Source organism: Lepisosteus platostomus, chromosome 13, assembly GCF_059453375.1.
Source record: "Lepisosteus platostomus isolate fLepPlt1 chromosome 13, fLepPlt1.hap1, whole genome shotgun sequence".
In the NCBI taxonomy this organism is placed as follows: domain Eukaryota; kingdom Metazoa; phylum Chordata; class Actinopteri; order Semionotiformes; family Lepisosteidae; genus Lepisosteus; species Lepisosteus platostomus.
The window spans coordinates 23965198-23990398 of NC_142623.1; positions in this window are offsets into that span (position 1 = coordinate 23965198).

Genomic DNA, 25201 nt, shown 5'->3' on the forward strand with positions numbered 1-25201 from the left:
GAGGAGCCCACACACTCAGCTCTTAACCCCAGTGTGCAGAAAGGGTCACAACGTGTTTTTCAGCAGAAATAAACATGTTTCTGCAAGTTTGGTCAACCCCATGTAAGTTATGGGACAGTAACAGAAGACTTTTCAAAACGTGTTTTTCAGCCCGAAATAAACGCGTTTTTTCAGACAACTGAATCCCCATGTAACAGCAAGGCTCAGAGGAGCCCACACACTCAGCTCTTAACCCCAGTGTGCAGAAAGGGTCAAAACGTGTTTTTCAGCAGAAATAAACATGTTTCTGCAAGTTTGGTCAACCCCATGTAAGTTATGGGGCAGTAACAGAACACTTTTCAAAACGTGTTTTTCAGCCCGAAATAAACGCGTTTTTTCTGACAACTGAATCCCCATGTAACAGCAAGGCTCAGAAGAGCCCACACACTCAGCTCTTAACCCCAGTGTGCAGAAAGGGTCAAAACGTGTTTATCAGCAGAAATAAACATGTTTCTGCAAGTTTGGTCAACCCCATGTAAGTTATGGGGCAGTAACAGCACACTTTTCAAAACGTGTTTTTCAGCCTGAAATAAACGCGTTTTTTCAGTCAACTGAATCCCCATGTAACAGCAAGGCTCAGAGGAGCCCACACACTCAGCTCTTAACCCCAGTGCGCAGAAAGGGTCAAAACGTGTTTTTCAGCAGAAATAAACATGTTTCTGCAAGTTTGGTCAACCCCATGTAAGTTATGGGACAGTAACAGAACACTTTTCAAAACGTGTTTTTCAGCCCGAAATAAACGCGTTTTTTCAGACAACTGAATCCCCATGTAACAGCAAGGCTCAGAGGAGCCCACACACTCAGCTCTTAACCCCAGTGAGCAGAAAGGGTCAAAACGTGTTTTTCAGCAGAAATAAACATGTTTCTGCAAGTTTGGTCAACCCCATGTAAGTTATGGGACAGTAACAGAACACTTTTCAAAACGTGTTTTTCAGCCCGAAATAAACGCGTTTTTTCAGACAACTGAATCCCCATGTAACAGCAAGGCTCAGAAGAGCCCACACACTCAGCTCTTAACCCCAGTGTGCAGAAAGAGTCAAAACGTGTTTTTCAGCAGAAATAGACATGTTTCTGCAAGTTTGGTCAACCCCATGTAAGTTATGGGGCAGTAACAGCACACTTTTCAAAACGTGTTTTTCAGCCCGAAATAAACGCGTTTTTTCAGACAACTGAATCCCCATGTAACAGCAAGGCTCAGAGGAGCCCACACACTCAGCTCTTAACCCCAGTGTGCAGAAAGGGTCAAAACGTGTTTTTCAGCAGAAATAAACATGTTTCTGCAAGTTTGGTCAACCCCATGTAAGTTATGGGGCAGTAACAGAACACTTTTCAAAACGTGTTTTTCAGCCCGAAATAAACGCGTTTTTTCAGACAACTGAATCCCCATGTAACAGCAAGGCTCAGAGGAGCCCACACACTCAGATCTTAACCCCAGTGTGCAGAAAGGGTCAAAACGTGTTTTTCAGCAGAAATAAACATGTTTCTGCAAGTTTGGTCAACCCCATGTAAGTTATGGGACAGTAACAGAACACTTTTCAAAACGTGTTTTTCAGCCCGAAATAAACGCGTTTTTTCAGACAACTGAATCCCCATGCAACAGCAAGACTCAGAAGAGCCCACACACTCAGCTCTTAACCCCAGTGTGCAGAAAGAGTCAAAACGTGTTTTTCAGCAGAAATAAACATGTTTCTGCAAGTTTGGTCAACCCCATGTAAGTTATGGGGCAGTAACAGAACACTTTTCAAAACGTGTTTTTCAGCCCGAAATAAACGCGTTTTTTCAGACAACTGAATCCCCATGCAACAGCAAGGCTCAGAAGAGCCCACACACTCAGCTCTTAACCCCAGTGTGCAGAAAGAGTCAAAACGTGTTTTTCAGCAGAAATAGACATGTTTCTGCAAGTTTGGTCAACCCCATGTAAGTTATGGGGCAGTAACAGCACACTTTTCAAAACGTGTTTTTCAGCCCGAAATAAACGCGTTTTTTCAGACAACTGAATCCCCATGTAACAGCAAGGCTCAGAAGAGCCCACACACTCAGCTCTTAACCCCAGTGTGCAGAAAGGGTAAAAACGTGTTTTTCAGCAGAAATAAACATGTTTCTGCAAGTTTGGTCAACCCCATGTAAGTTATGGGGCAGTAACAGAACACTTTTCAAAACGTGTTTTTCAGCCCGAAATAAACGCGTTTTTTCAGACAACTGAATCCCCATGTAACAGCAAGGCTCAGAAGAGCCCACACACTCAGCTCTTAACCCCAGTGTGCAGAAAGGGTCAAAACGTGTTTTTCAGCAGAAATAAACATGTTTCTGCAAGTTTGGTCAACCCCATGTAAGTTATGGGGCAGTAACAGAACACTTTTCAAAACGTGTTTTTCAGCCCGAAATAAACGCGTTTTTTCAGACAACTGAATCCCCATGTAACAGCAAGGCTCAGAGGAGCCCACACACTCAGCTCTTAACCCCAGTGTGCAGAAAGGGTCACAACGTGTTTTTCAGCAGAAATAAACATGTTTCTGCAAGTTTGGTCAACCCCATGTAAGTTATGGGGCAGTAACAGAACACTTTTCAAAATGTGTTTTTCAGCCCGAAATAAACGCGTTTTTTCAGACAACTGAATCCCCATGTAACAGCAAGGCTCAGAAGAGCCCACACACTCAGCTCTTAACCCCAGTGTGCAGAAAGGGTCAAAACGTGTTTTTCAGCAGAAATAAACATGTTTCTGCAAGTTTGGTCAACCCCATGTAAGTTATGGGGCAGTAACAGAACACTTTTCAAAACGTGTTTTTCAGCCCGAAATAAACGCGTTTTTTCAGACAACTGAATCCCCATGTAACAGCAAGGCTCAGAGGAGCCCACACACTCAGCTCTTAACCCCAGTGTGCAGAAAGGGTCACAACGTGTTTTTCAGCAGAAATAAACATGTTTCTGCAAGTTTGGTCAACCCCATGTAAGTTATGGGACAGTAACAGAAGACTTTTCAAAACGTGTTTTTCAGCCCGAAATAAACGCGTTTTTTCAGACAACTGAATCCCCATGTAACAGCAAGGCTCAGAGGAGCCCACACACTCAGCTCTTAACCCCAGTGTGCAGAAAGGGTCAAAACGTGTTTTTCAGCAGAAATAAACATGTTTCTGCAAGTTTGGTCAACCCCATGTAAGTTATGGGGCAGTAACAGAACACTTTTCAAAACGTGTTTTTCAGCCCGAAATAAACGCGTTTTTTCTGACAACTGAATCCCCATGTAACAGCAAGGCTCAGAAGAGCCCACACACTCAGCTCTTAACCCCAGTGTGCAGAAAGGGTCAAAACGTGTTTATCAGCAGAAATAAACATGTTTCTGCAAGTTTGGTCAACCCCATGTAAGTTATGGGGCAGTAACAGCACACTTTTCAAAACGTGTTTTTCAGCCTGAAATAAACGCGTTTTTTCAGTCAACTGAATCCCCATGTAACAGCAAGGCTCAGAGGAGCCCACACACTCAGCTCTTAACCCCAGTGCGCAGAAAGGGTCAAAACGTGTTTTTCAGCAGAAATAAACATGTTTCTGCAAGTTTGGTCAACCCCATGTAAGTTATGGGACAGTAACAGAACACTTTTCAAAACGTGTTTTTCAGCCCGAAATAAACGCGTTTTTTCAGACAACTGAATCCCCATGTAACAGCAAGGCTCAGAGGAGCCCACACACTCAGCTCTTAACCCCAGTGAGCAGAAAGGGTCAAAACGTGTTTTTCAGCAGAAATAAACATGTTTCTGCAAGTTTGGTCAACCCCATGTAAGTTATGGGACAGTAACAGAACACTTTTCAAAACGTGTTTTTCAGCCCGAAATAAACGCGTTTTTTCAGACAACTGAATCCCCATGTAACAGCAAGGCTCAGAAGAGCCCACACACTCAGCTCTTAACCCCAGTGTGCAGAAAGAGTCAAAACGTGTTTTTCAGCAGAAATAGACATGTTTCTGCAAGTTTGGTCAACCCCATGTAAGTTATGGGGCAGTAACAGCACACTTTTCAAAACGTGTTTTTCAGCCCGAAATAAACGCGTTTTTTCAGACAACTGAATCCCCATGTAACAGCAAGGCTCAGAGGAGCCCACACACTCAGCTCTTAACCCCAGTGTGCAGAAAGGGTCAAAACGTGTTTTTCAGCAGAAATAAACATGTTTCTGCAAGTTTGGTCAACCCCATGTAAGTTATGGGGCAGTAACAGAACACTTTTCAAAACGTGTTTTTCAGCCCGAAATAAACGCGTTTTTTCAGACAACTGAATCCCCATGTAACAGCAAGGCTCAGAGGAGCCCACACACTCAGATCTTAACCCCAGTGTGCAGAAAGGGTCAAAACGTGTTTTTCAGCAGAAATAAACATGTTTCTGCAAGTTTGGTCAACCCCATGTAAGTTATGGGACAGTAACAGAACACTTTTCAAAACGTGTTTTTCAGCCCGAAATAAACGCGTTTTTTCAGACAACTGAATCCCCATGCAACAGCAAGACTCAGAAGAGCCCACACACTCAGCTCTTAACCCCAGTGTGCAGAAAGAGTCAAAACGTGTTTTTCAGCAGAAATAAACATGTTTCTGCAAGTTTGGTCAACCCCATGTAAGTTATGGGGCAGTAACAGAACACTTTTCAAAACGTGTTTTTCAGCCCGAAATAAACGCGTTTTTTCAGACAACTGAATCCCCATGCAACAGCAAGGCTCAGAAGAGCCCACACACTCAGCTCTTAACCCCAGTGTGCAGAAAGAGTCAAAACGTGTTTTTCAGCAGAAATAGACATGTTTCTGCAAGTTTGGTCAACCCCATGTAAGTTATGGGGCAGTAACAGCACACTTTTCAAAACGTGTTTTTCAGCCCGAAATAAACGCGTTTTTTCAGACAACTGAATCCCCATGTAACAGCAAGGCTCAGAAGAGCCCACACACTCAGCTCTTAACCCCAGTGTGCAGAAAGGGTAAAAACGTGTTTTTCAGCAGAAATAAACATGTTTCTGCAAGTTTGGTCAACCCCATGTAAGTTATGGGGCAGTAACAGAACACTTTTCAAAACGTGTTTTTCAGCCCGAAATAAACGCGTTTTTTCAGACAACTGAATCCCCATGTAACAGCAAGGCTCAGAAGAGCCCACACACTCAGCTCTTAACCCCAGTGTGCAGAAAGGGTCAAAACGTGTTTTTCAGCAGAAATAAACATGTTTCTGCAAGTTTGGTCAACCCCATGTAAGTTATGGGGCAGTAACAGCACACTTTTCAAAACGTGTTTTTCAGCCCGAAATAAACGCGTTTTTTCAGACAACTGAATCCCCATGTAACAGCAAGGCTCAGAGGAGCCCACACACTCAGCTCTTAACCCCAGTGTGCAGAAAGGGTCACAACGTGTTTTTCAGCAGAAATAAACATGTTTCTGCAAGTTTGGTCAACCCCATGTAAGTTATGGGACAGTAACAGAAGACTTTTCAAAACGTGTTTTTCAGCCCGAAATAAACGCGTTTTTTCAGACAACTGAATCCCCATGTAACAGCAAGGCTCAGAGGAGCCCACACACTCAGCTCTTAACCCCAGTGTGCAGAAAGGGTCAAAACGTGTTTTTCAGCAGAAATAAACATGTTTCTGCAAGTTTGGTCAACCCCATGTAAGTTATGGGGCAGTAACAGAACACTTTTCAAAACGTGTTTTTCAGCCCGAAATAAACGCGTTTTTTCTGACAACTGAATCCCCATGTAACAGCAAGGCTCAGAAGAGCCCACACACTCAGCTCTTAACCCCAGTGTGCAGAAAGGGTCAAAACGTGTTTATCAGCAGAAATAAACATGTTTCTGCAAGTTTGGTCAACCCCATGTAAGTTATGGGGCAGTAACAGCACACTTTTCAAAACGTGTTTTTCAGCCTGAAATAAACGCGTTTTTTCAGTCAACTGAATCCCCATGTAACAGCAAGGCTCAGAGGAGCCCACACACTCAGCTCTTAACCCCAGTGCGCAGAAAGGGTCAAAACGTGTTTTTCAGCAGAAATAAACATGTTTCTGCAAGTTTGGTCAACCCCATGTAAGTTATGGGACAGTAACAGAACACTTTTCAAAACGTGTTTTTCAGCCCGAAATAAACGCGTTTTTTCAGACAACTGAATCCCCATGTAACAGCAAGGCTCAGAGGAGCCCACACACTCAGCTCTTAACCCCAGTGAGCAGAAAGGGTCAAAACGTGTTTTTCAGCAGAAATAAACATGTTTCTGCAAGTTTGGTCAACCCCATGTAAGTTATGGGACAGTAACAGAACACTTTTCAAAACGTGTTTTTCAGCCCGAAATAAACGCGTTTTTTCAGACAACTGAATCCCCATGTAACAGCAAGGCTCAGAAGAGCCCACACACTCAGCTCTTAACCCCAGTGTGCAGAAAGAGTCAAAACGTGTTTTTCAGCAGAAATAGACATGTTTCTGCAAGTTTGGTCAACCCCATGTAAGTTATGGGGCAGTAACAGCACACTTTTCAAAACGTGTTTTTCAGCCCGAAATAAACGCGTTTTTTCAGACAACTGAATCCCCATGTAACAGCAAGGCTCAGAGGAGCCCACACACTCAGCTCTTAACCCCAGTGTGCAGAAAGGGTCAAAACGTGTTTTTCAGCAGAAATAAACATGTTTCTGCAAGTTTGGTCAACCCCATGTAAGTTATGGGGCAGTAACAGAACACTTTTCAAAACGTGTTTTTCAGCCCGAAATAAACGCGTTTTTTCAGACAACTGAATCCCCATGTAACAGCAAGGCTCAGAGGAGCCCACACACTCAGATCTTAACCCCAGTGTGCAGAAAGGGTCAAAACGTGTTTTTCAGCAGAAATAAACATGTTTCTGCAAGTTTGGTCAACCCCATGTAAGTTATGGGACAGTAACAGAACACTTTTCAAAACGTGTTTTTCAGCCCGAAATAAACGCGTTTTTTCAGACAACTGAATCCCCATGCAACAGCAAGACTCAGAAGAGCCCACACACTCAGCTCTTAACCCCAGTGTGCAGAAAGAGTCAAAACGTGTTTTTCAGCAGAAATAAACATGTTTCTGCAAGTTTGGTCAACCCCATGTAAGTTATGGGGCAGTAACAGAACACTTTTCAAAACGTGTTTTTCAGCCCGAAATAAACGCGTTTTTTCAGACAACTGAATCCCCATGCAACAGCAAGGCTCAGAAGAGCCCACACTTTCAGCTCTTAACCCCAGTGTGCAGAAAGAGTCAAAACGTGTTTTTCAGCAGAAATAAACATGTTTCTGCAAGTTTGGTCAACCCCATGTAAGTTATGGGGCAGTAACAGAACACTTTTCAAAACGTGTTTTTCAGCCCGAAATAAACGCGTTTTTTCAGACAACTGAATCCCCATGCAACAGCAAGGCTCAGAAGAGCCCACACACTCAGCTCTTAACCCCAGTGTGCAGAAAGAGTCAAAACGTGTTTTTCAGCAGAAATAGACATGTTTCTGCAAGTTTGGTCAACCCCATGTAAGTTATGGGGCAGTAACAGCACACTTTTCAAAACGTGTTTTTCAGCCCGAAATAAACGCGTTTTTTCAGACAACTGAATCCCCATGTAACAGCAAGGCTCAGAAGAGCCCACACACTCAGCTCTTAACCCCAGTGTGCAGAAAGGGTAAAAACGTGTTTTTCAGCAGAAATAAACATGTTTCTGCAAGTTTGGTCAACCCCATGTAAGTTATGGGGCAGTAACAGAACACTTTTCAAAACGTGTTTTTCAGCCCGAAATAAACGCGTTTTTTCAGACAACTGAATCCCCATGTAACAGCAAGGCTCAGAAGAGCCCACACACTCAGCTCTTAACCCCAGTGTGCAGAAAGGGTCAAAACGTGTTTTTCAGCAGAAATAAACATGTTTCTGCAAGTTTGGTCAACCCCATGTAAGTTATGGGACAGTAACAGAACACTTTTCAAAACGTGTTTTTCAGCCCGAAATAAACGCGTTTTTTCAGACAACTGAATCCCCATGTAACAGCAAGGCTCAGAGGAGCCCACACACTCAGCTCTTAACCCCAGTGAGCAGAAAGGGTCAAAACGTGTTTTTCAGCAGAAATAAACATGTTTCTGCAAGTTTGGTCAACCCCATGTAAGTTATGGGACAGTAACAGAACACTTTTCAAAACGTGTTTTTCAGCCCGAAATAAACGCGTTTTTTCAGACAACTGAATCCCCATGTAACAGCAAGGCTCAGAAGAGCCCACACACTCAGCTCTTAACCCCAGTGTGCAGAAAGAGTCAAAACGTGTTTTTCAGCAGAAATAGACATGTTTCTGCAAGTTTGGTCAACCCCATGTAAGTTATGGGGCAGTAACAGCACACTTTTCAAAACGTGTTTTTCAGCCCGAAATAAACGCGTTTTTTCAGACAACTGAATCCCCATGTAACAGCAAGGCTCAGAGGAGCCCACACACTCAGCTCTTAACCCCAGTGTGCAGAAAGGGTCAAAACGTGTTTTTCAGCAGAAATAAACATGTTTCTGCAAGTTTGGTCAACCCCATGTAAGTTATGGGGCAGTAACAGAACACTTTTCAAAACGTGTTTTTCAGCCCGAAATAAACGCGTTTTTTCAGACAACTGAATCCCCATGTAACAGCAAGGCTCAGAGGAGCCCACACACTCAGATCTTAACCCCAGTGTGCAGAAAGGGTCAAAACGTGTTTTTCAGCAGAAATAAACATGTTTCTGCAAGTTTGGTCAACCCCATGTAAGTTATGGGACAGTAACAGAACACTTTTCAAAACGTGTTTTTCAGCCCGAAATAAACGCGTTTTTTCAGACAACTGAATCCCCATGCAACAGCAAGACTCAGAAGAGCCCACACACTCAGCTCTTAACCCCAGTGTGCAGAAAGAGTCAAAACGTGTTTTTCAGCAGAAATAAACATGTTTCTGCAAGTTTGGTCAACCCCATGTAAGTTATGGGGCAGTAACAGAACACTTTTCAAAACGTGTTTTTCAGCCCGAAATAAACGCGTTTTTTCAGACAACTGAATCCCCATGCAACAGCAAGGCTCAGAAGAGCCCACACACTCAGCTCTTAACCCCAGTGTGCAGAAAGAGTCAAAACGTGTTTTTCAGCAGAAATAAACATGTTTCTGCAAGTTTGGTCAACCCCATGTAAGTTATGGGGCAGTAACAGAACACTTTTCAAAACGTGTTTTTCAGCCCGAAATAAACGCGTTTTTTCAGACAACTGAATCCCCATGCAACAGCAAGGCTCAGAAGAGCCCACACACTCAGCTCTTAACCCCAGTGTGCAGAAAGAGTCAAAACGTGTTTTTCAGCAGAAATAGACATGTTTCTGCAAGTTTGGTCAACCCCATGTAAGTTATGGGGCAGTAACAGCACACTTTTCAAAACGTGTTTTTCAGCCCGAAATAAACGCGTTTTTTCAGACAACTGAATCCCCATGTAACAGCAAGGCTCAGAAGAGCCCACACACTCAGCTCTTAACCCCAGTGTGCAGAAAGGGTAAAAACGTGTTTTTCAGCAGAAATAAACATGTTTCTGCAAGTTTGGTCAACCCCATGTAAGTTATGGGGCAGTAACAGAACACTTTTCAAAACGTGTTTTTCAGCCCGAAATAAACGCGTTTTTTCAGACAACTGAATCCCCATGTAACAGCAAGGCTCAGAAGAGCCCACACACTCAGCTCTTAACCCCAGTGTGCAGAAAGGGTCAAAACGTGTTTTTCAGCAGAAATAAACATGTTTCTGCAAGTTTGGTCAACCCCATGTAAGTTATGGGGCAGTAACAGCACACTTTTCAAAACGTGTTTTTCAGCCCGAAATAAACGCGTTTTTTCAGACAACTGAATCCCCATGTAACAGCAAGGCTCAGAGGAGCCCACACACTCAGCTCTTAACCCCAGTGTGCAGAAAGGGTCACAACGTGTTTTTCAGCAGAAATAAACATGTTTCTGCAAGTTTGGTCAACCCCATGTAAGTTATGGGACAGTAACAGAACACTTTTCAAAACGTGTTTTTCAGCCCGAAATAAACGCGTTTTTTCAGACAACTGAATCCCCATGTAACAGCAAGGCTCAGAGGAGCCCACACACTCAGATCTTAACCCCAGTGTTCAGAAAGGGTCAAAACGTGTTTTTCAGCAGAAATAAACATGTTTCTGCAAGTTTGGTCAACTCCATGTAAGTTATGGGACAGTAACAGAACACTTTTCAAAACGTGTTTTTCAGCCCGAAATAAACGCGTTTTTTCAGACAACTGAATCCCCATGCAACAGCAAGGCTCAGAAGAGCCCACACACTCAGCTCTTAACCCCAGTGTGCAGAAAGAGTCAAAACGTGTTTTTCAGCAGAAATAAACATGTTTCTGCAAGTTTGGTCAACCCCATGTAAGTTAATGGGCAGTAACAGAACACTTTTCAAAACGTGTTTTTCAGCCCGAAATAAACGCGTTTTTTCAGACAACTGAATCCCCATGCAACAGCAAGACTCAGAAGAGCCCACACACTCAGCTCTTAACCCCAGTGTGCAGAAAGAGTCAAAACGTGTTTTTCAGCAGAAATAAACATGTTTCTGCAAGTTTGGTCAACCCCATGTAAGTTATGGGGCAGTAACAGAACACTTTTCAAAACGTGTTTTTCAGCCCGAAATAAACGCGTTTTTTCAGACAACTGAATCCCCATGTAACAGCAAGGCTCAGAGGAGCCCACACACTCAGCTCTTAACCCCAGTGTGCAGAAAGGGTCAAAACGTGTTTTTCAGCAGAAATAAACATGTTTCTGCAAGTTTGGTCAACCCCATGTAAGTTATGGGGCAGTAACAGAACACTTTTCAAAACGTGTTTTTCAGCCCGAAATAAACGCGTTTTTTCAGACAACTGAATCCCCATGTAACAGCAAGGCTCAGAAGAGCCCACACACTCAGCTCTTAACCCCAGTGTGCAGAAAGGGTCAAAACGTGTTTTTCAGCAGAAATAAACATGTTTCTGCAAGTTTGGTCAACCCCATGTAAGTTATGGGGCAGTAACAGAACACTTTTCAAAACGTGTTTTTCAGCCCGAAATAAACGCGTTTTTTCAGACAACTGAATCCCCATGTAACAGCAAGGCTCAGAGGAGCCCACACACTCAGCTCTTAACCCCAGTGTGCAGAAAGGGTCACAACGTGTTTTTCAGCAGAAATAAACATGTTTCTGCAAGTTTGGTCAACCCCATGTAAGTTATGGGACAGTAACAGAACACTTTTCAAAACGTGTTTTTCAGCCCGAAATAAACGCGTTTTTTCAGACAACTGAATCCCCATGTAACAGCAAGGCTCAGAGGAGCCCACACACTCAGCTCTTAACCCCAGTGTGCAGAAAGGGTCAAAACGTGTTTTTCAGCAGAAATAAACATGTTTCTGCAAGTTTGGTCAACCCCATGTAAGTTATGGGGCAGTAACAGAACACTTTTCAAAACGTGTTTTTCAGCCCGAAATAAACGCGTTTTTTCTGACAACTGAATCCCCATGTAACAGCAAGGCTCAGAAGAGCCCACACACTCAGCTCTTAACCCCAGTGTGCAGAAAGGGTCAAAACGTGTTTATCAGCAGAAATAAACATGTTTCTGCAAGTTTGGTCAACCCCATGTAAGTTATGGGGCAGAAACAGAACACTTTTCAAAACGTGTTTTTCAGCCCGAAATAAACGCGTTTTTTCAGACAACTGAATCCCCATGTAACAGCAAGGCTCAGAAGAGCCCACACACTCAGCTCTTAACCCCAGTGTGCAGAAAGGGTCAAAACGTGTTTTTCAGCAGAAATAAACATGTTTCTGCAAGTTTGGTCAACCCCATGTAAGTTATGGGGCAGTAACAGCACACTTTTCAAAACGTGTTTTTCAGCCCGAAATAAACGCGTTTTTTCAGACAACTGAATCCCCATGTAACAGCAAGGCTCAGAAGAGCCCACACACTCAGCTCTTAACCCCAGTGTGCAGAAAGAGTCAAAACGTGTTTTTCAGCAGAAATAGACATGTTTCTGCAAGTTTGGTCAACCCCATGTAAGTTATGGGGCAGTAACAGCACACTTTTCAAAACGTGTTTTTCAGCCCGAAATAAACGCGTTTTTTCAGACAACTGAATCCCCATGTAACAGCAAGGCTCAGAAGAGCCCACACACTCAGCTCTTAACCCCAGTGTGCAGAAAGGGTAAAAACGTGTTTTTCAGCAGAAATAAACATGTTTCTGCAAGTTTGGTCAACCCCATGTAAGTTATGGGGCAGTAACAGAACACTTTTCAAAACGTGTTTTTCAGCCCGAAATAAACGCGTTTTTTCAGACAACTGAATCCCCATGTAACAGCAAGGCTCAGAAGAGCCCACACACTCAGCTCTTAACCCCAGTGTGCAGAAAGGGTCAAAACGTGTTTTTCAGCAGAAATAAAGATGTTTCTGCAAGTTTGGTCAACCCCATGTAAGTTATGGGGCAGAAACAGAACACTTTTCAAAACGTGTTTTTGAGCCCGAAATAAACGCGTTTTTTCAGACAACTGAATCCCCATGTAACAGCAAGGCTCAGAAGAGCCCACACACTCAGCTCTTAACCCCAGTGTGCAGAAAGGGTCAAAACGTGTTTTTCAGCAGAAATAAACATGTTTCTGCAAGTTTGGTCAACCCCATGTAAGTTATGGGGCAGTAACAGAACACTTTTCAAAACGTGTTTTTCAGCCCGAAATAAACGCGTTTTTTCAGACAACTGAATCCCCATGTAACAGCAAGGCTCCGAGGAGCCCACACACTCAGCTCTTAACCCCAGTGTGCAGAAAGGGTCACAACGTGTTTTTCAGCAGAAATAAACATGTTTCTGCAAGTTTGGTCAACCCCATGTAAGTTATGGGGCAGTAACAGAACACTTTTCAAAACGTGTTTTTCAGCCCGAAATAAACGCGTTTTTTCAGACAACTGAATCCCCATGTAACAGCAAGGCTCAGAGGAGCCCACACACTCAGCTCTTAACCCCAGTGTGCAGAAAGGGTCAAAACGTGTTTTTCAGCAGAAATAAACATGTTTCTGCATGTTTGGTCAACCCCATGTAAGTTATGGGGCAGTAACAGAACACTTTTCAAAACGTGTTTTTCAGCCCGAAATAAACGCGTTTTTTCAGACAACTGAATCCCCATGTAACAGCAAGGCTCAGAGAAGCCCACACACTCAGCTCTTAACCCCAGTGTGCAGAAAGGGTCAAAACGTGTTTTTCAGCAGAAATAAACATGTTTCTGCAAGTTTGGTCAACCCCATGTAAGTTATGGGGCAGTAACAGAACACTTTTCAAAACGTGTTTTTCAGCCCGAAATAAACGCGTTTTTTCAGACAGCTGAATCCCCATGCAACAGCAAGGCTCAGAAGAGCCCACACACTCAGCTCTTAACCCCAGTGTGCAGAAAGAGTCAAAACGTGTTTTTCAGCAGAAATAAACATGTTTCTGCAACTTTGGTCAACCCCATGTAAGTTATGGGGCAGTAACAGAACACTTTTCAAAACGTGTTTTTCAGCCCGAAATAAACGCGTTTTTTCAGACAACTGAATCCCCATGTAACAGCAAGGCTCAGAAGAGCCCACACACTCAGATCTTAACCCCAGTGTGCAGAAAGAGTCAAAACGTGTTTTTCAGCAGAAATAAACATGTTTCTGCAAGTTTGGTCAACCCCATGTAAGTTATGGGACAGTAACAGAACACTTTTCAAAACGTGTTTTTCAGCCCGAAATAAACGCGTTTTTTCAGACAACTGAATCCCCATGCAACAGCAAGGCTCAGAAGAGCCCACACACTCAGCTCTTAACCCCAGTGTGCAGAAAGAGTCAAAACGTGTTTTTCAGCAGAAATAAACATGTTTCTGCAAGTTTGGTCAACCCCATGTAAGTTATGGGGCAGTAACAGAACACTTTTCAAAACGTGTTTTTCAGCCCGAAATAAACGCGTTTTTTCAGACAACTGAATCCCCATGCAACAGCAAGGCTCAGAAGAGCCCACACACTCAGCTCTTAACCCCAGTGTGCAGAAAGAGTCAAAACGTGTTTTTCAGCAGAAATAGACATGTTTCTGCAAGTTTGGTCAACCCCATGTAAGTTATGGGGCAGTAACAGCACACTTTTCAAAACGTGTTTTTCAGCCCGAAATAAACGCGTTTTTTCAGACAACTGAATCCCCATGTAACAGCAAGGCTCAGAAGAGCCCACACACTCAGCTCTTAACCCCAGTGTGCAGAAAGGGTAAAAACATGTTTTTCAGCAGAAATAAACATGTTTCTGCAAGTTTGGTCAACCCCATGTAAGTTATGGGGCAGTAACAGAACACTTTTCAAAACGTGTTTTTCAGCCCGAAATAAACGCGTTTTTTCAGACAACTGAATCCCCATGTAACAGCAAGGCTCAGAAGAGCCCACACACTCAGCTCTTAACCCCAGTGTGCAGAAAGGGTCAAAACGTGTTTTTCAGCAGAAATAAACATGTTTCTGCAAGTTTGGTCAACCCCATGTAAGTTATGGGGCAGTAACAGCACACTTTTCAAAACGTGTTTTTCAGCCCGAAATAAACGCGTTTTTTCAGACAACTGAATCCCCATGTAACAGCAAGGCTCAGAGGAGCCCACACACTCAGCTCTTAACCCCAGTGTGCAGAAAGGGTCAAAACGTGTTTTTCAGCAGAAATAAACATGTTTCTGCAAGTTTGGTCAACCCCATGTAAGTTATGGGGCAGTAACAGAACACTTTTCAAAACGTGTTTTTCAGCCCGAAATAAACGCGTTTTTTCAGACAACTGAATCCCCATGTAACAGCAAGGCTCAGAGGAGCCCACACACTCAGCTCTTAACCCCAGTGTGCAGAAAGAGTCAAAACGTGTTTTTCAGCAGAAATAAACATGTTTCTGCAAGTTTGGTCAACCCCATGTAAGTTATGGGACAGTAACAGAACACTTTTCAAAACGTGTTTTTCAGCCCGAAATAAACGCGTTTTTTCAGACAACTGAATCCCCATGTAACAGCAAGGCTCAGAGGAGCCCACACACTCAGCTCTTAACCCCAGTGTGCAGAAAGAGTCAAAACGTGTTTTTCAGCAGAAATAAACATGTTTCTGCAAGTTTGGTCAACCCCATGTAAGTTAATGGGCAGTAACAGAACACTTTTCAAAACGTGTTTTTCAGCCCGAAATAAACGCGTTTTTTCAGACAACTGAATCCCCATGCAACAGCAAGGCTCAGAAGAGCCCACACACTCAGCTCTTAACCCCAGTGTGCAGAAAGAGTCAAAACGTGTTTTTCAGCAGAAATAGACATGTTTCTGCAAGTTTGGTCAACCCCATGTAAGTTATGGGGCAGTAACAGCACACTTTTCAAAACGTGTTTTTCAGCCCGAAATAAACGCGTTTTTTCAGACAACTGAATCCCCATGTAACAGCAAGGCTCAGAAGAGCCCACACACTCAGCTCTTAACCCCAGTGTGCAGAAAGGGTAAAAACGTGTTTTTCAGCAGAAATAAAGATGTTTCTGCAAGTTTGGTCAACCCCATGTAAGTTATGGGGCAGTAACAGAACACTTTTCAAAACGTGTTTTTCAGCCCGAAATAAACGCGTTTTTTCAGACAACTGAATCCCCATGTAACAGCAAGGCTCAGAGGAGCCCACACACTCAGCTCTTAACCCCAGTGTGCAGAAAGGGTCAAAACGTGTTTTTCAGCAGAAATAAACATGTTTCTGCAAGTTTGGTCAACCCCATGTAAGTTATGGGGCAGTAACAGAACACTTTTCAAAACGTGTTTTTCAGCCCGAAATAAACGCGTTTTTTCAGACAACTGAATCCCCATGCAACAGCAAGGCTCAGAAGAGCCCACACACTCAGCTCTTAACCCCAGTGTGCAGAGAGAGTCAAAACGTGTTTTTCAGCAGAAATAAACATGTTTCTGCAAGTTTGGTCAACCCCATGTAAGTTATGGGACAGTAACAGAACACTTTTCAAAACGTGTTTTTCAGCCCGAAATAAACGCGTTTTTTCAGACAACTGAATCCCCATGTAACAGCAAGGCTCAGAGGAGCCCACACACTCAGCTCTTAACCCCAGTGTGCAGAAAGGGTCAAAACGTGTTTTTCAGCAGAAATAAACATGTTTCTGCAAGTTTGGTCAACCCCATGTAAGTTATGGGACAGTAACAGAACACTTTTCAAAACGTGTTTTTCAGCCCGAAATAAACGCGTTTTTTCAGACAACTGAATCCCCATGTAACAGCAAGGCTCAGAGGAGCCCACACACTCAGCTCTTAACCCCAGTGTGCAGAAAGGGTCAAAACGTGTTTTTCAGCAGAAATAAACATGTTTCTGCAAGTTTGGTCAACCCCATGTAAGTTATGGGGCAGTAACAGCACACTTTTCAAAACGTGTTTTTCAGCCCGAAATAAACGCGTTTTTTCAGACAACTGAATCCCCATGTAACAGCAAGGCTCAGAAGAGCCCACACACTCAGCTCTTAACCCCAGTGTGCAGAAAGAGTCAAAACGTGTTTTTCAGCAGAAATAGACATGTTTCTGCAAGTTTGGTCAACCCCATGTAAGTTATGGGGCAGTAACAGCACACTTTTCAAAACGTGTTTTTCAGCCCGAAATAAACGCGTTTTTTCAGACAACTGAATCCCCATGTAACAGCAAGGCTCAGAAGAGCCCACACACTCAGTTCTTAACCCCAGTGTGCAGAAAGGGTAAAAACGTGTTTTTCAGCAGAAATAAACATGTTTCTGCAAGTTTTGTCAACCCCATGTAAGTTATGGGGCAGTAACAGAACACTTTTCAAAACGTGTTTTTCAGCCCGAAATAAACGCGTTTTTTCAGACAACTGAATCCCCATGTAACAGCAAGGCTCAGAAGAGCCCACACACTCAGCTCTTAACCCCAGTGTGCAGAAAGGGTAAAAACGTGTTTTTCAGCAGAAATAAAGATGTTTCTGCAAGTTTGGTCAACCCCATGTAAGTTATGGGGCAGAAACAGAACACTTTTCAAAACGTGTTTTTCAGCCCGAAATAAACGCGTTTTTTCAGACAACTGAATCCCCATGTAACAGCAAGGCTCAGAAGAGCCCACACACTCAGCTCTTAACCCCAGTGTGCAGAAAGGGTCAAAACGTGTTTTTCAGCAGAAATAAACATGTTTCTGCAAGTTTGGTCAACCCCATGTAAGTTATGGGGCAGTAACAGAACACTTTTCAAAACGTGTTTTTCAGCCCGAAATAAACGCGTTTTTTCAGACAACTGAATCCCCATGTAACAGCAAGGCTCAGAGGAGCCCACACACTCAGCTCTTAACCCCAGTGTGCAGAAAGGGTCACAACGTGTTTTTCAGCAGAAATAAACATGTTTCTGCAAGTTTGGTCAACCCCATGTAAGTTATGGGACAGTAACAGAACACTTTTCAAAACGTGTTTTTCAGCCCGAAATAAACGCGTAATTTCAGACAACTGAATCCCCATGTAACAGCAAGGCTCAGAGGAGCCCACACACTCAGCTCTTAACCCCAGTGTGCAGAAAGGGTCAAAACGTGTTTTTCAGCAGAAATAAACATGTTTCTGCAAGTTTGGTCAACCCCATGTAAGTTATGGGGCAGTAACAGAACACTTTTTAAAACGTGTTTTTCAGCCCGAAATAAACGCGTTTTTTCAGACAACTGAATCCCCATGTAACAGCAAGGCTCAGAGAAGCCCACACACTCAGCTCTTAACCCCAGTGTGCAGAAAGGGTCAAAACGTGTTTTTCAGCAGAAATAAACATGTTTCTGCAAGTTTGGTCAACCCCATGTAAGTTATGGGGCAGTAACAGAACACTTTTCAAAACGTGTTTTTCAGCCCGAAATAAACGCGTTTTTTCAGACAACTGAATCCCCATGTAACAGCAAGGCTCAGAGGAGCCCACACACTCAGATCTTAACCCCAGTGTGCAGAAAGGGTCAAAACGTGTTTTTCAGCAGAAATAAACATGTTTCTGCAAGTTTGGTCAACCCCATGTAAGTTATGGGACAGTAACAGAACACTTTTCAAAACGTGTTTTTCAGCCCGAAATAAACGCGTTTTTTCAGACAGCTGAATCCCCATGCAACAGCAAGGCTCAGAAGAGCCCACACACTCAGCTCTTAACCCCAGTGTGCAGAAAGAGTCAAAACGTGTTTTTCAGCAGAAATAAACATGTTTCTGCAACTTTGGTCAACCCCATGTAAGTTATGGGGCAGTAACAGAACACTTTTCAAAACGTGTTTTTCAGCCCGAAAAAAACGCGTTTTTTCAGACAACTGAATCCCCATGCAACAGCAAGGCTCAGAAGAGCCCACACACTCAGCTCTTAACCCCAGTGTGCAGAAAGAGTCAAAACGTGTTTTTCAGCAGAAATAAACATGTTTCTGCAAGTTTGGTCAACCCCATGTAAGTTATGGGGCAGTAACAGCACACTTTTCAAAACGTGTTTTTCAGCCCGAAATAAACGCGTTTTTTCAGACAACTGAATCCCCATGCAACAGCAAGGCTCAGAAGAGCCCACACACTCAGCTCTTAACCCCAGTGTGCAGAAAGAGTCAAAACGTGTTTTTCAGCAGAAATAGACATGTTTCTGCAAGTTTGGTCAACCCCATGTAAGTTATGGGGCAGTAACAGCACACTTTTCAAAACGTGTTTTTCAGCCCGAAATAAACGCGTTTTTTCAGACAACTGAATCCTCATGTAACAGCAAGGCTCAGAAGAGCCCACACACTCAGCTCTTAACCCCAGTGTGCAGAAAGGGTAAAAACGTGTTTTTCAGCAGAAATAAACATGTTTCTGCAAGTTTGGTCAACCCCATGTAAGTTATGGGGCAGAAACAGCACACTTTTCAAAACGTGTTTTTCAGCCCGAAATAAACGCGTTTTTTCAGACAACTGAATCCCCATGTAACAGCAAGGCTCAGAGGAGCCCACACACTCAGCTCTTAACCCCAGTGTGCAGAAAGGGTCACAACGTGTTTTTCAGCAGAAATAAACATGTTTCTGCAAGTTTGGTCAACCCCATGTAAGTTATGGGACAGTAACAGAACACTTTTCAAAACGTGTTTTTCAGCCCGAAATAAACGCGTTTTTTCAGACAACTGAATCCCCATGTAACAGCAAGGCTCAGAGGAGCCCACACACTCAGCTCTTAACCCCAGTGTGCAGAAAGGGTCAAAACGTGTTTTTCAGCAGAAATAAACATGTTTCTGCAAGTTTGGTCAACCCCATGTAAGTTATGGGGCAGTAACAGAACACTTTTCAAAACGTGTTTTTCAGCCCGAAATAAACGCGTTTTTTCAGACAACTGAATCCCCATGTATCAGCAAGGCTCAGAGGAGCCCACACACTCAGATCTTAACCCCAGTGTTCAGAAAGGGTCAAAACGTGTTTTTCAGCAGAAATAAACATGTTTCTGCAAGTTTGGTCAACCCCATGTAAGTTATGGGACAGTAACAGAACACTTTTCAAAACGTGTTTTTCAGCCCGAAATAAACGCGTTTTTTCAGACAACTGAATCCCCATGCAACAGCAAGGCTCAGAAGAGCCCACACACTCAGCTCTTAACCCCAGTGTGCAGAAAGAGTCAAAACGTGTTTTTCAGCAGAAATAAACATGTTTCTGCAAGTTTGGTCAACCCCATGTAAGTTAATGGGCAGTAACAGAACACTTTTCAAAACGTGTTTTTCAGCCCGAAATAAACGCGTTTTTTCAGACAACTGAATCCCCATGCAACAGCAAGGCTCAGAAGAGCCCACACACTCAGCTCTTAACCCCAGTGTGCAGAAAGAGTCAAAACGTGTTTTTCAGCAGAAATAGACATGTTTCTGCAAGTTTGGTCAACCCCATGTAAGTTATGGGGCAGTAACAGAACACTTTTCAAAACGTGTTTTTCAGCCCGAAAAAAACGCGTTTTTTCAGACAACTGAATCCCCATGCAACAGCAAGGCTCAGAAGAGCCCACACACTCAGCTCTTAACCCCAGTGTGCAGAAAGAGTCAAAACGTGTTTTTCAGCAGAAATAAACATGTTTCTGCAAGTTTGGTCAACCCCATGTAAGTTATGGGGCAGTAACAGCACACTTTTCAAAACGTGTTTTTCAGCCCGAAATAAACGCGTTTTTTCAGACAACTGAATCCCCATGCAACAGCAAGGCTCAGAAGAGCCCACACACTCAGCTCTTAACCCCAGTGTGCAGAAAGAGTCAAAACGTGTTTTTCAGCAGAAATAGACATGTTTCTGCAAGTTTGGTCAACCCCATGTAAGTTATGGGGCAGTAACAGCACACTTTTCAAAACGTGTTTTTCAGCCCGAAATAAACGCGTTTTTTCAGACAACTGAATCCTCATGTAACAGCAAGGCTCAGAAGAGCCCACACACTCAGCTCTTAACCCCAGTGTGCAGAAAGGGTAAAAACGTGTTTTTCAGCAGAAATAAACATGTTTCTGCAAGTTTGGTCAACCCCATGTAAGTTATGGGGCAGAAACAGCACACTTTTCAAAACGTGTTTTTCAGCCCGAAATAAACGCGTTTTTTCAGACAACTGAATCCCCATGTAACAGCAAGGCTCAGAGGAGCCCACACACTCAGCTCTTAACCCCAGTGTGCAGAAAGGGTCACAACGTGTTTTTCAGCAGAAATAAACATGTTTCTGCAAGTTTGGTCAACCCCATGTAAGTTATGGGACAGTAACAGAACACTTTTCAAAACGTGTTTTTCAGCCCGAAATAAACGCGTTTTTTCAGACAACTGAATCCCCATGTAACAGCAAGGCTCAGAGGAGCCCACACACTCAGCTCTTAACCCCAGTGTGCAGAAAGGGTCAAAACGTGTTTTTCAGCAGAAATAAACATGTTTCTGCAAGTTTGGTCAACCCCATGTAAGTTATGGGGCAGTAACAGAACACTTTTCAAAACGTGTTTTTCAGCCCGAAATAAACGCGTTTTTTCAGACAACTGAATCCCCATGTATCAGCAAGGCTCAGAGGAGCCCACACACTCAGATCTTAACCCCAGTGTTCAGAAAGGGTCAAAACGTGTTTTTCAGCAGAAATAAACATGTTTCTGCAAGTTTGGTCAACCCCATGTAAGTTATGGGACAGTAACAGAACACTTTTCAAAACGTGTTTTTCAGCCCGAAATAAACGCGTTTTTTCAGACAACTGAATCCCCATGCAACAGCAAGGCTCAGAAGAGCCCACACACTCAGCTCTTAACCCCAGTGTGCAGAAAGAGTCAAAACGTGTTTTTCAGCAGAAATAAACATGTTTCTGCAAGTTTGGTCAACCCCATGTAAGTTAATGGGCAGTAACAGAACACTTTTCAAAACGTGTTTTTCAGCCCGAAATAAACGCGTTTTTTCAGACAACTGAATCCCCATGCAACAGCAAGGCTCAGAAGAGCCCACACACTCAGCTCTTAACCCCAGTGTGCAGAAAGAGTCAAAACGTGTTTTTCAGCAGAAATAGACATGTTTCTGCAAGTTTGGTCAACCCCATGTAAGTTATGGGGCAGTAACAGCACACTTTTCAAAACGTGTTTTTCAGCCCGAAATAAACGCGTTTTTTCAGACAACTGAATCCCCATGTAACAGCAAGGCTCAGAAGAGCCCACACACTCAGCTCTTAACCCCAGTGTGCAGAAAGAGTCAAAACGTGTTTTTCAGCAGAAATAAACATGTTTCTGCAAGTTTGGTCAACCCCATGTAAGTTAATGGGCAGTAACAGAACACTTTTCAAAACGTGTTTTTCAGCCCGAAATAAACGCGTTTTTTCAGACAACTGAATCCCCATGCAACAGCAAGGCTCAGAAGAGCCCACACACTCAGCTCTTAACCCCAGTGTGCAGAAAGAGTCAAAACGTGTTTTTCAGCAGAAATAGACATGTTTCTGCAAGTTTGGTCAACCCCATGTAAGTTATGGGGCAGTAACAGCACACTTTTCAAAACGTGTTTTTCAGCCCGAAATAAACGCGTTTTTTCAGACAACTGAATCCCCATGTAACAGCAAGGCTCAGAAGAGCCCACACACTCAGCTCTTAACCCCAGTGTGCAGAAAGAGTCAAAACGTGTTTTTCAGCAGAAATAGACATGTTTCTGCAAGTTTGGTCAACCCCATGTAAGTTATGGGGCAGTAACAGCACACTTTTCAAAACGTGTTTTTCAGCCCGAAATAAACGCGTTTTTTCAGACAACTGAATCCCCATGTAACAGCAAGGCTCAGAAGAGCCCACACACTCAGCTCTTAACCCCAGTGTGCAGAAAGGGTAAAAACGTGTTTTTCAGCAGAAATAAACATGTTTCTGCAAGTTTTGTCAACCCCATGTAAGTTATGGGGCAGTAACAGAACACTTTTCAAAACGTGTTTTTCAGCCCGAAATAAACGCGTTTTTTCAGACAACTGAATCCCCATGTAACAGCAAGGCTCAGAGGAGCCCACACACTCAGCTCTTAACCCCAGTTTGCAGAAAGGGTCAAAACGTGTTTTTCAGCAGAAATAAACATGTTTCTGCAAGTTTGGTCAACCCCATGTAAGTTATGGGACAGTAACAGAACACTTTTCAAAACGTGTTTTTCAGCCCGAAATAAACGCGTTTTTTCAGACAACTGAATCCCCATGTAACAGCAAGGCTCAGAGGAGCCCACACACTCAGCTCTTAACCCCAGTGTGCAGAAAGGGTCAAAACGTGTTTTTCAGCAGAAATAAACATGTTTCTGCAAGTTTGGTCAACCCCATGTAAGTTATGGGGCAGTAACAGAACACTTTTCAAAACGTGTTTTTCAGCCCGAAATAAACGCGTTTTTTCAGACAACTGAATCCCCATGCAACAGCAAGGCTCAGAAGAGCCCACACACTCAGCTCTTAACCCCAGTGTGCAGAAAGAGTCAAAACGTGTTTTTCAGCAGAAATAGACATGTTTCTGCAAGTTTGGTCAACCCCATGTAAGTTATGGGGCAGTAACAGCACACTTTTCAAAACGTGTTTTTCAGCCCGAAATAAACGCGTTTTTTCAGACAACTGAATCCCCATGTAACAGCAAGGCTCAGAAGAGCCCACACACTCAGCTCTTAACCCCAGTGTGCAGAAAGGGTAAAAACGTGTTTTTCAGCAGAAATAAACATGTTTCTGCAAGTTTGGTCAACCCCATGTAAGTTATGGGGCAGTAACAGAACACTTTTCAAAACGTGTTTTTCAGCCCGAAATAAACGCGTTTTTTCAGACAACTGAATCCCCATGTAACAGCAAGGCTCAGAAGAGCCCACACACTCAGCTCTTAACCCCAGTGTGCAGAAAGGGTCAAAACGTGATTTTCAGCAGAAATAAACATGTTTCTGCAAGTTTGGTCAACCCCATGTAAGTTATGGGGCAGTAACAGAACACTTTTCAAAACGTGTTTTTCAGCCCGAAATAAACGCGTTTTTTCAGACAACTGAATCCCCATGTAACAGCAAGGCTCAGAAGAGCCCACACACTCAGCTCTTAACCCCAGTGTGCAGAAAGGGTAAAAACGTGTTTTTCAGCAGAAATAAAGATGTTTCTGCAAGTTTGGTCAACCCCATGTAAGTTATGGGGCAGAAACAGAACACTTTTCAAAACGTGTTTTTCAGCCCGAAATAAACGCGTTTTTTCAGACAACTGAATCCCCATGTAACAGCAAGGCTCAGAAGAGCCCACACACTCAGCTCTTAACCCCAGTGTGCAGAAAGGGTCAAAACGTGTTTTTCAGCAGAAATAAACATGTTTCTGCAAGTTTGGTCAACCCCATGTAAGTTATGGGGCAGTAACAGAACACTTTTCAAAACGTGTTTTTCAGCCCGAAATAAACGCGTTTTTTCAGACAACTGAATCCCCATGTATCAGCAAGGCTCAGAGGAGCCCACACACTCAGATCTTAACCCCAGTGTTCAGAAAGGGTCAAAACGTGTTTTTCAGCAGAAATAAACATGTTTCTGCAAGTTTGGTCAACCCCATGTAAGTTATGGGACAGTAACAGAACACTTTTCAAAACGTGTTTTTCAGCCCGAAATAAACGCGTTTTTTCAGACAACTGAATCCCCATGCAACAGCAAGGCTCAGAAGAGCCCACACACTCAGCTCTTAACCCCAGTGTGCAGAAAGAGTCAAAACGTGTTTTTCAGCAGAAATAAACATGTTTCTGCAAGTTTGGTCAACCCCATGTAAGTTAATGGGCAGTAACAGAACACTTTTCAAAACGTGTTTTTCAGCCCGAAATAAACGCGTTTTTTCAGACAACTGAATCCCCATGCAACAGCAAGGCTCAGAAGAGCCCACACACTCAGCTCTTAACCCCAGTGTGCAGAAAGAGTCAAAACGTGTTTTTCAGCAGAAATAGACATGTTTCTGCAAGTTTGGTCAACCCCATGTAAGTTATGGGGCAGTAACAGCACACTTTTCAAAACGTGTTTTTCAGCCCGAAATAAACGCGTTTTTTCAGACAACTGAATCCCCATGTAACAGCAAGGCTCAGAAGAGCCCACACACTCAGCTCTTAACCCCAGTGTGCAGAAAGAGTCAAAACGTGTTTTTCAGCAGAAATAAACATGTTTCTGCAAGTTTGGTCAACCCCATGTAAGTTAATGGGCAGTAACAGAACACTTTTCAAAACGTGTTTTTCAGCCCGAAATAAACGCGTTTTTTCAGACAACTGAATCCCCATGCAACAGCAAGGCTCAGAAGAGCCCACACACTCAGCTCTTAACCCCAGTGTGCAGAAAGAGTCAAAACGTGTTTTTCAGCAGAAATAGACATGTTTCTGCAAGTTTGGTCAACCCCATGTAAGTTATGGGGCAGTAACAGCACACTTTTCAAAACGTGTTTTTCAGCCCGAAATAAACGCGTTTTTTCAGACAACTGAATCCCCATGTAACAGCAAGGCTCAGAAGAGCCCACACACTCAGCTCTTAACCCCAGTGTGCAGAAAGAGTCAAAACGTGTTTTTCAGCAGAAATAGACATGTTTCTGCAAGTTTGGTCAACCCCATGTAAGTTATGGGGCAGTAACAGCACACTTTTCAAAACGTGTTTTTCAGCCCGAAATAAACGCGTTTTTTCAGACAACTGAATCCCCATGTAACAGCAAGGCTCAGAAGAGCCCACACACTCAGCTCTTAACCCCAGTGTGCAGAAAGGGTAAAAACGTGTTTTTCAGCAGAAA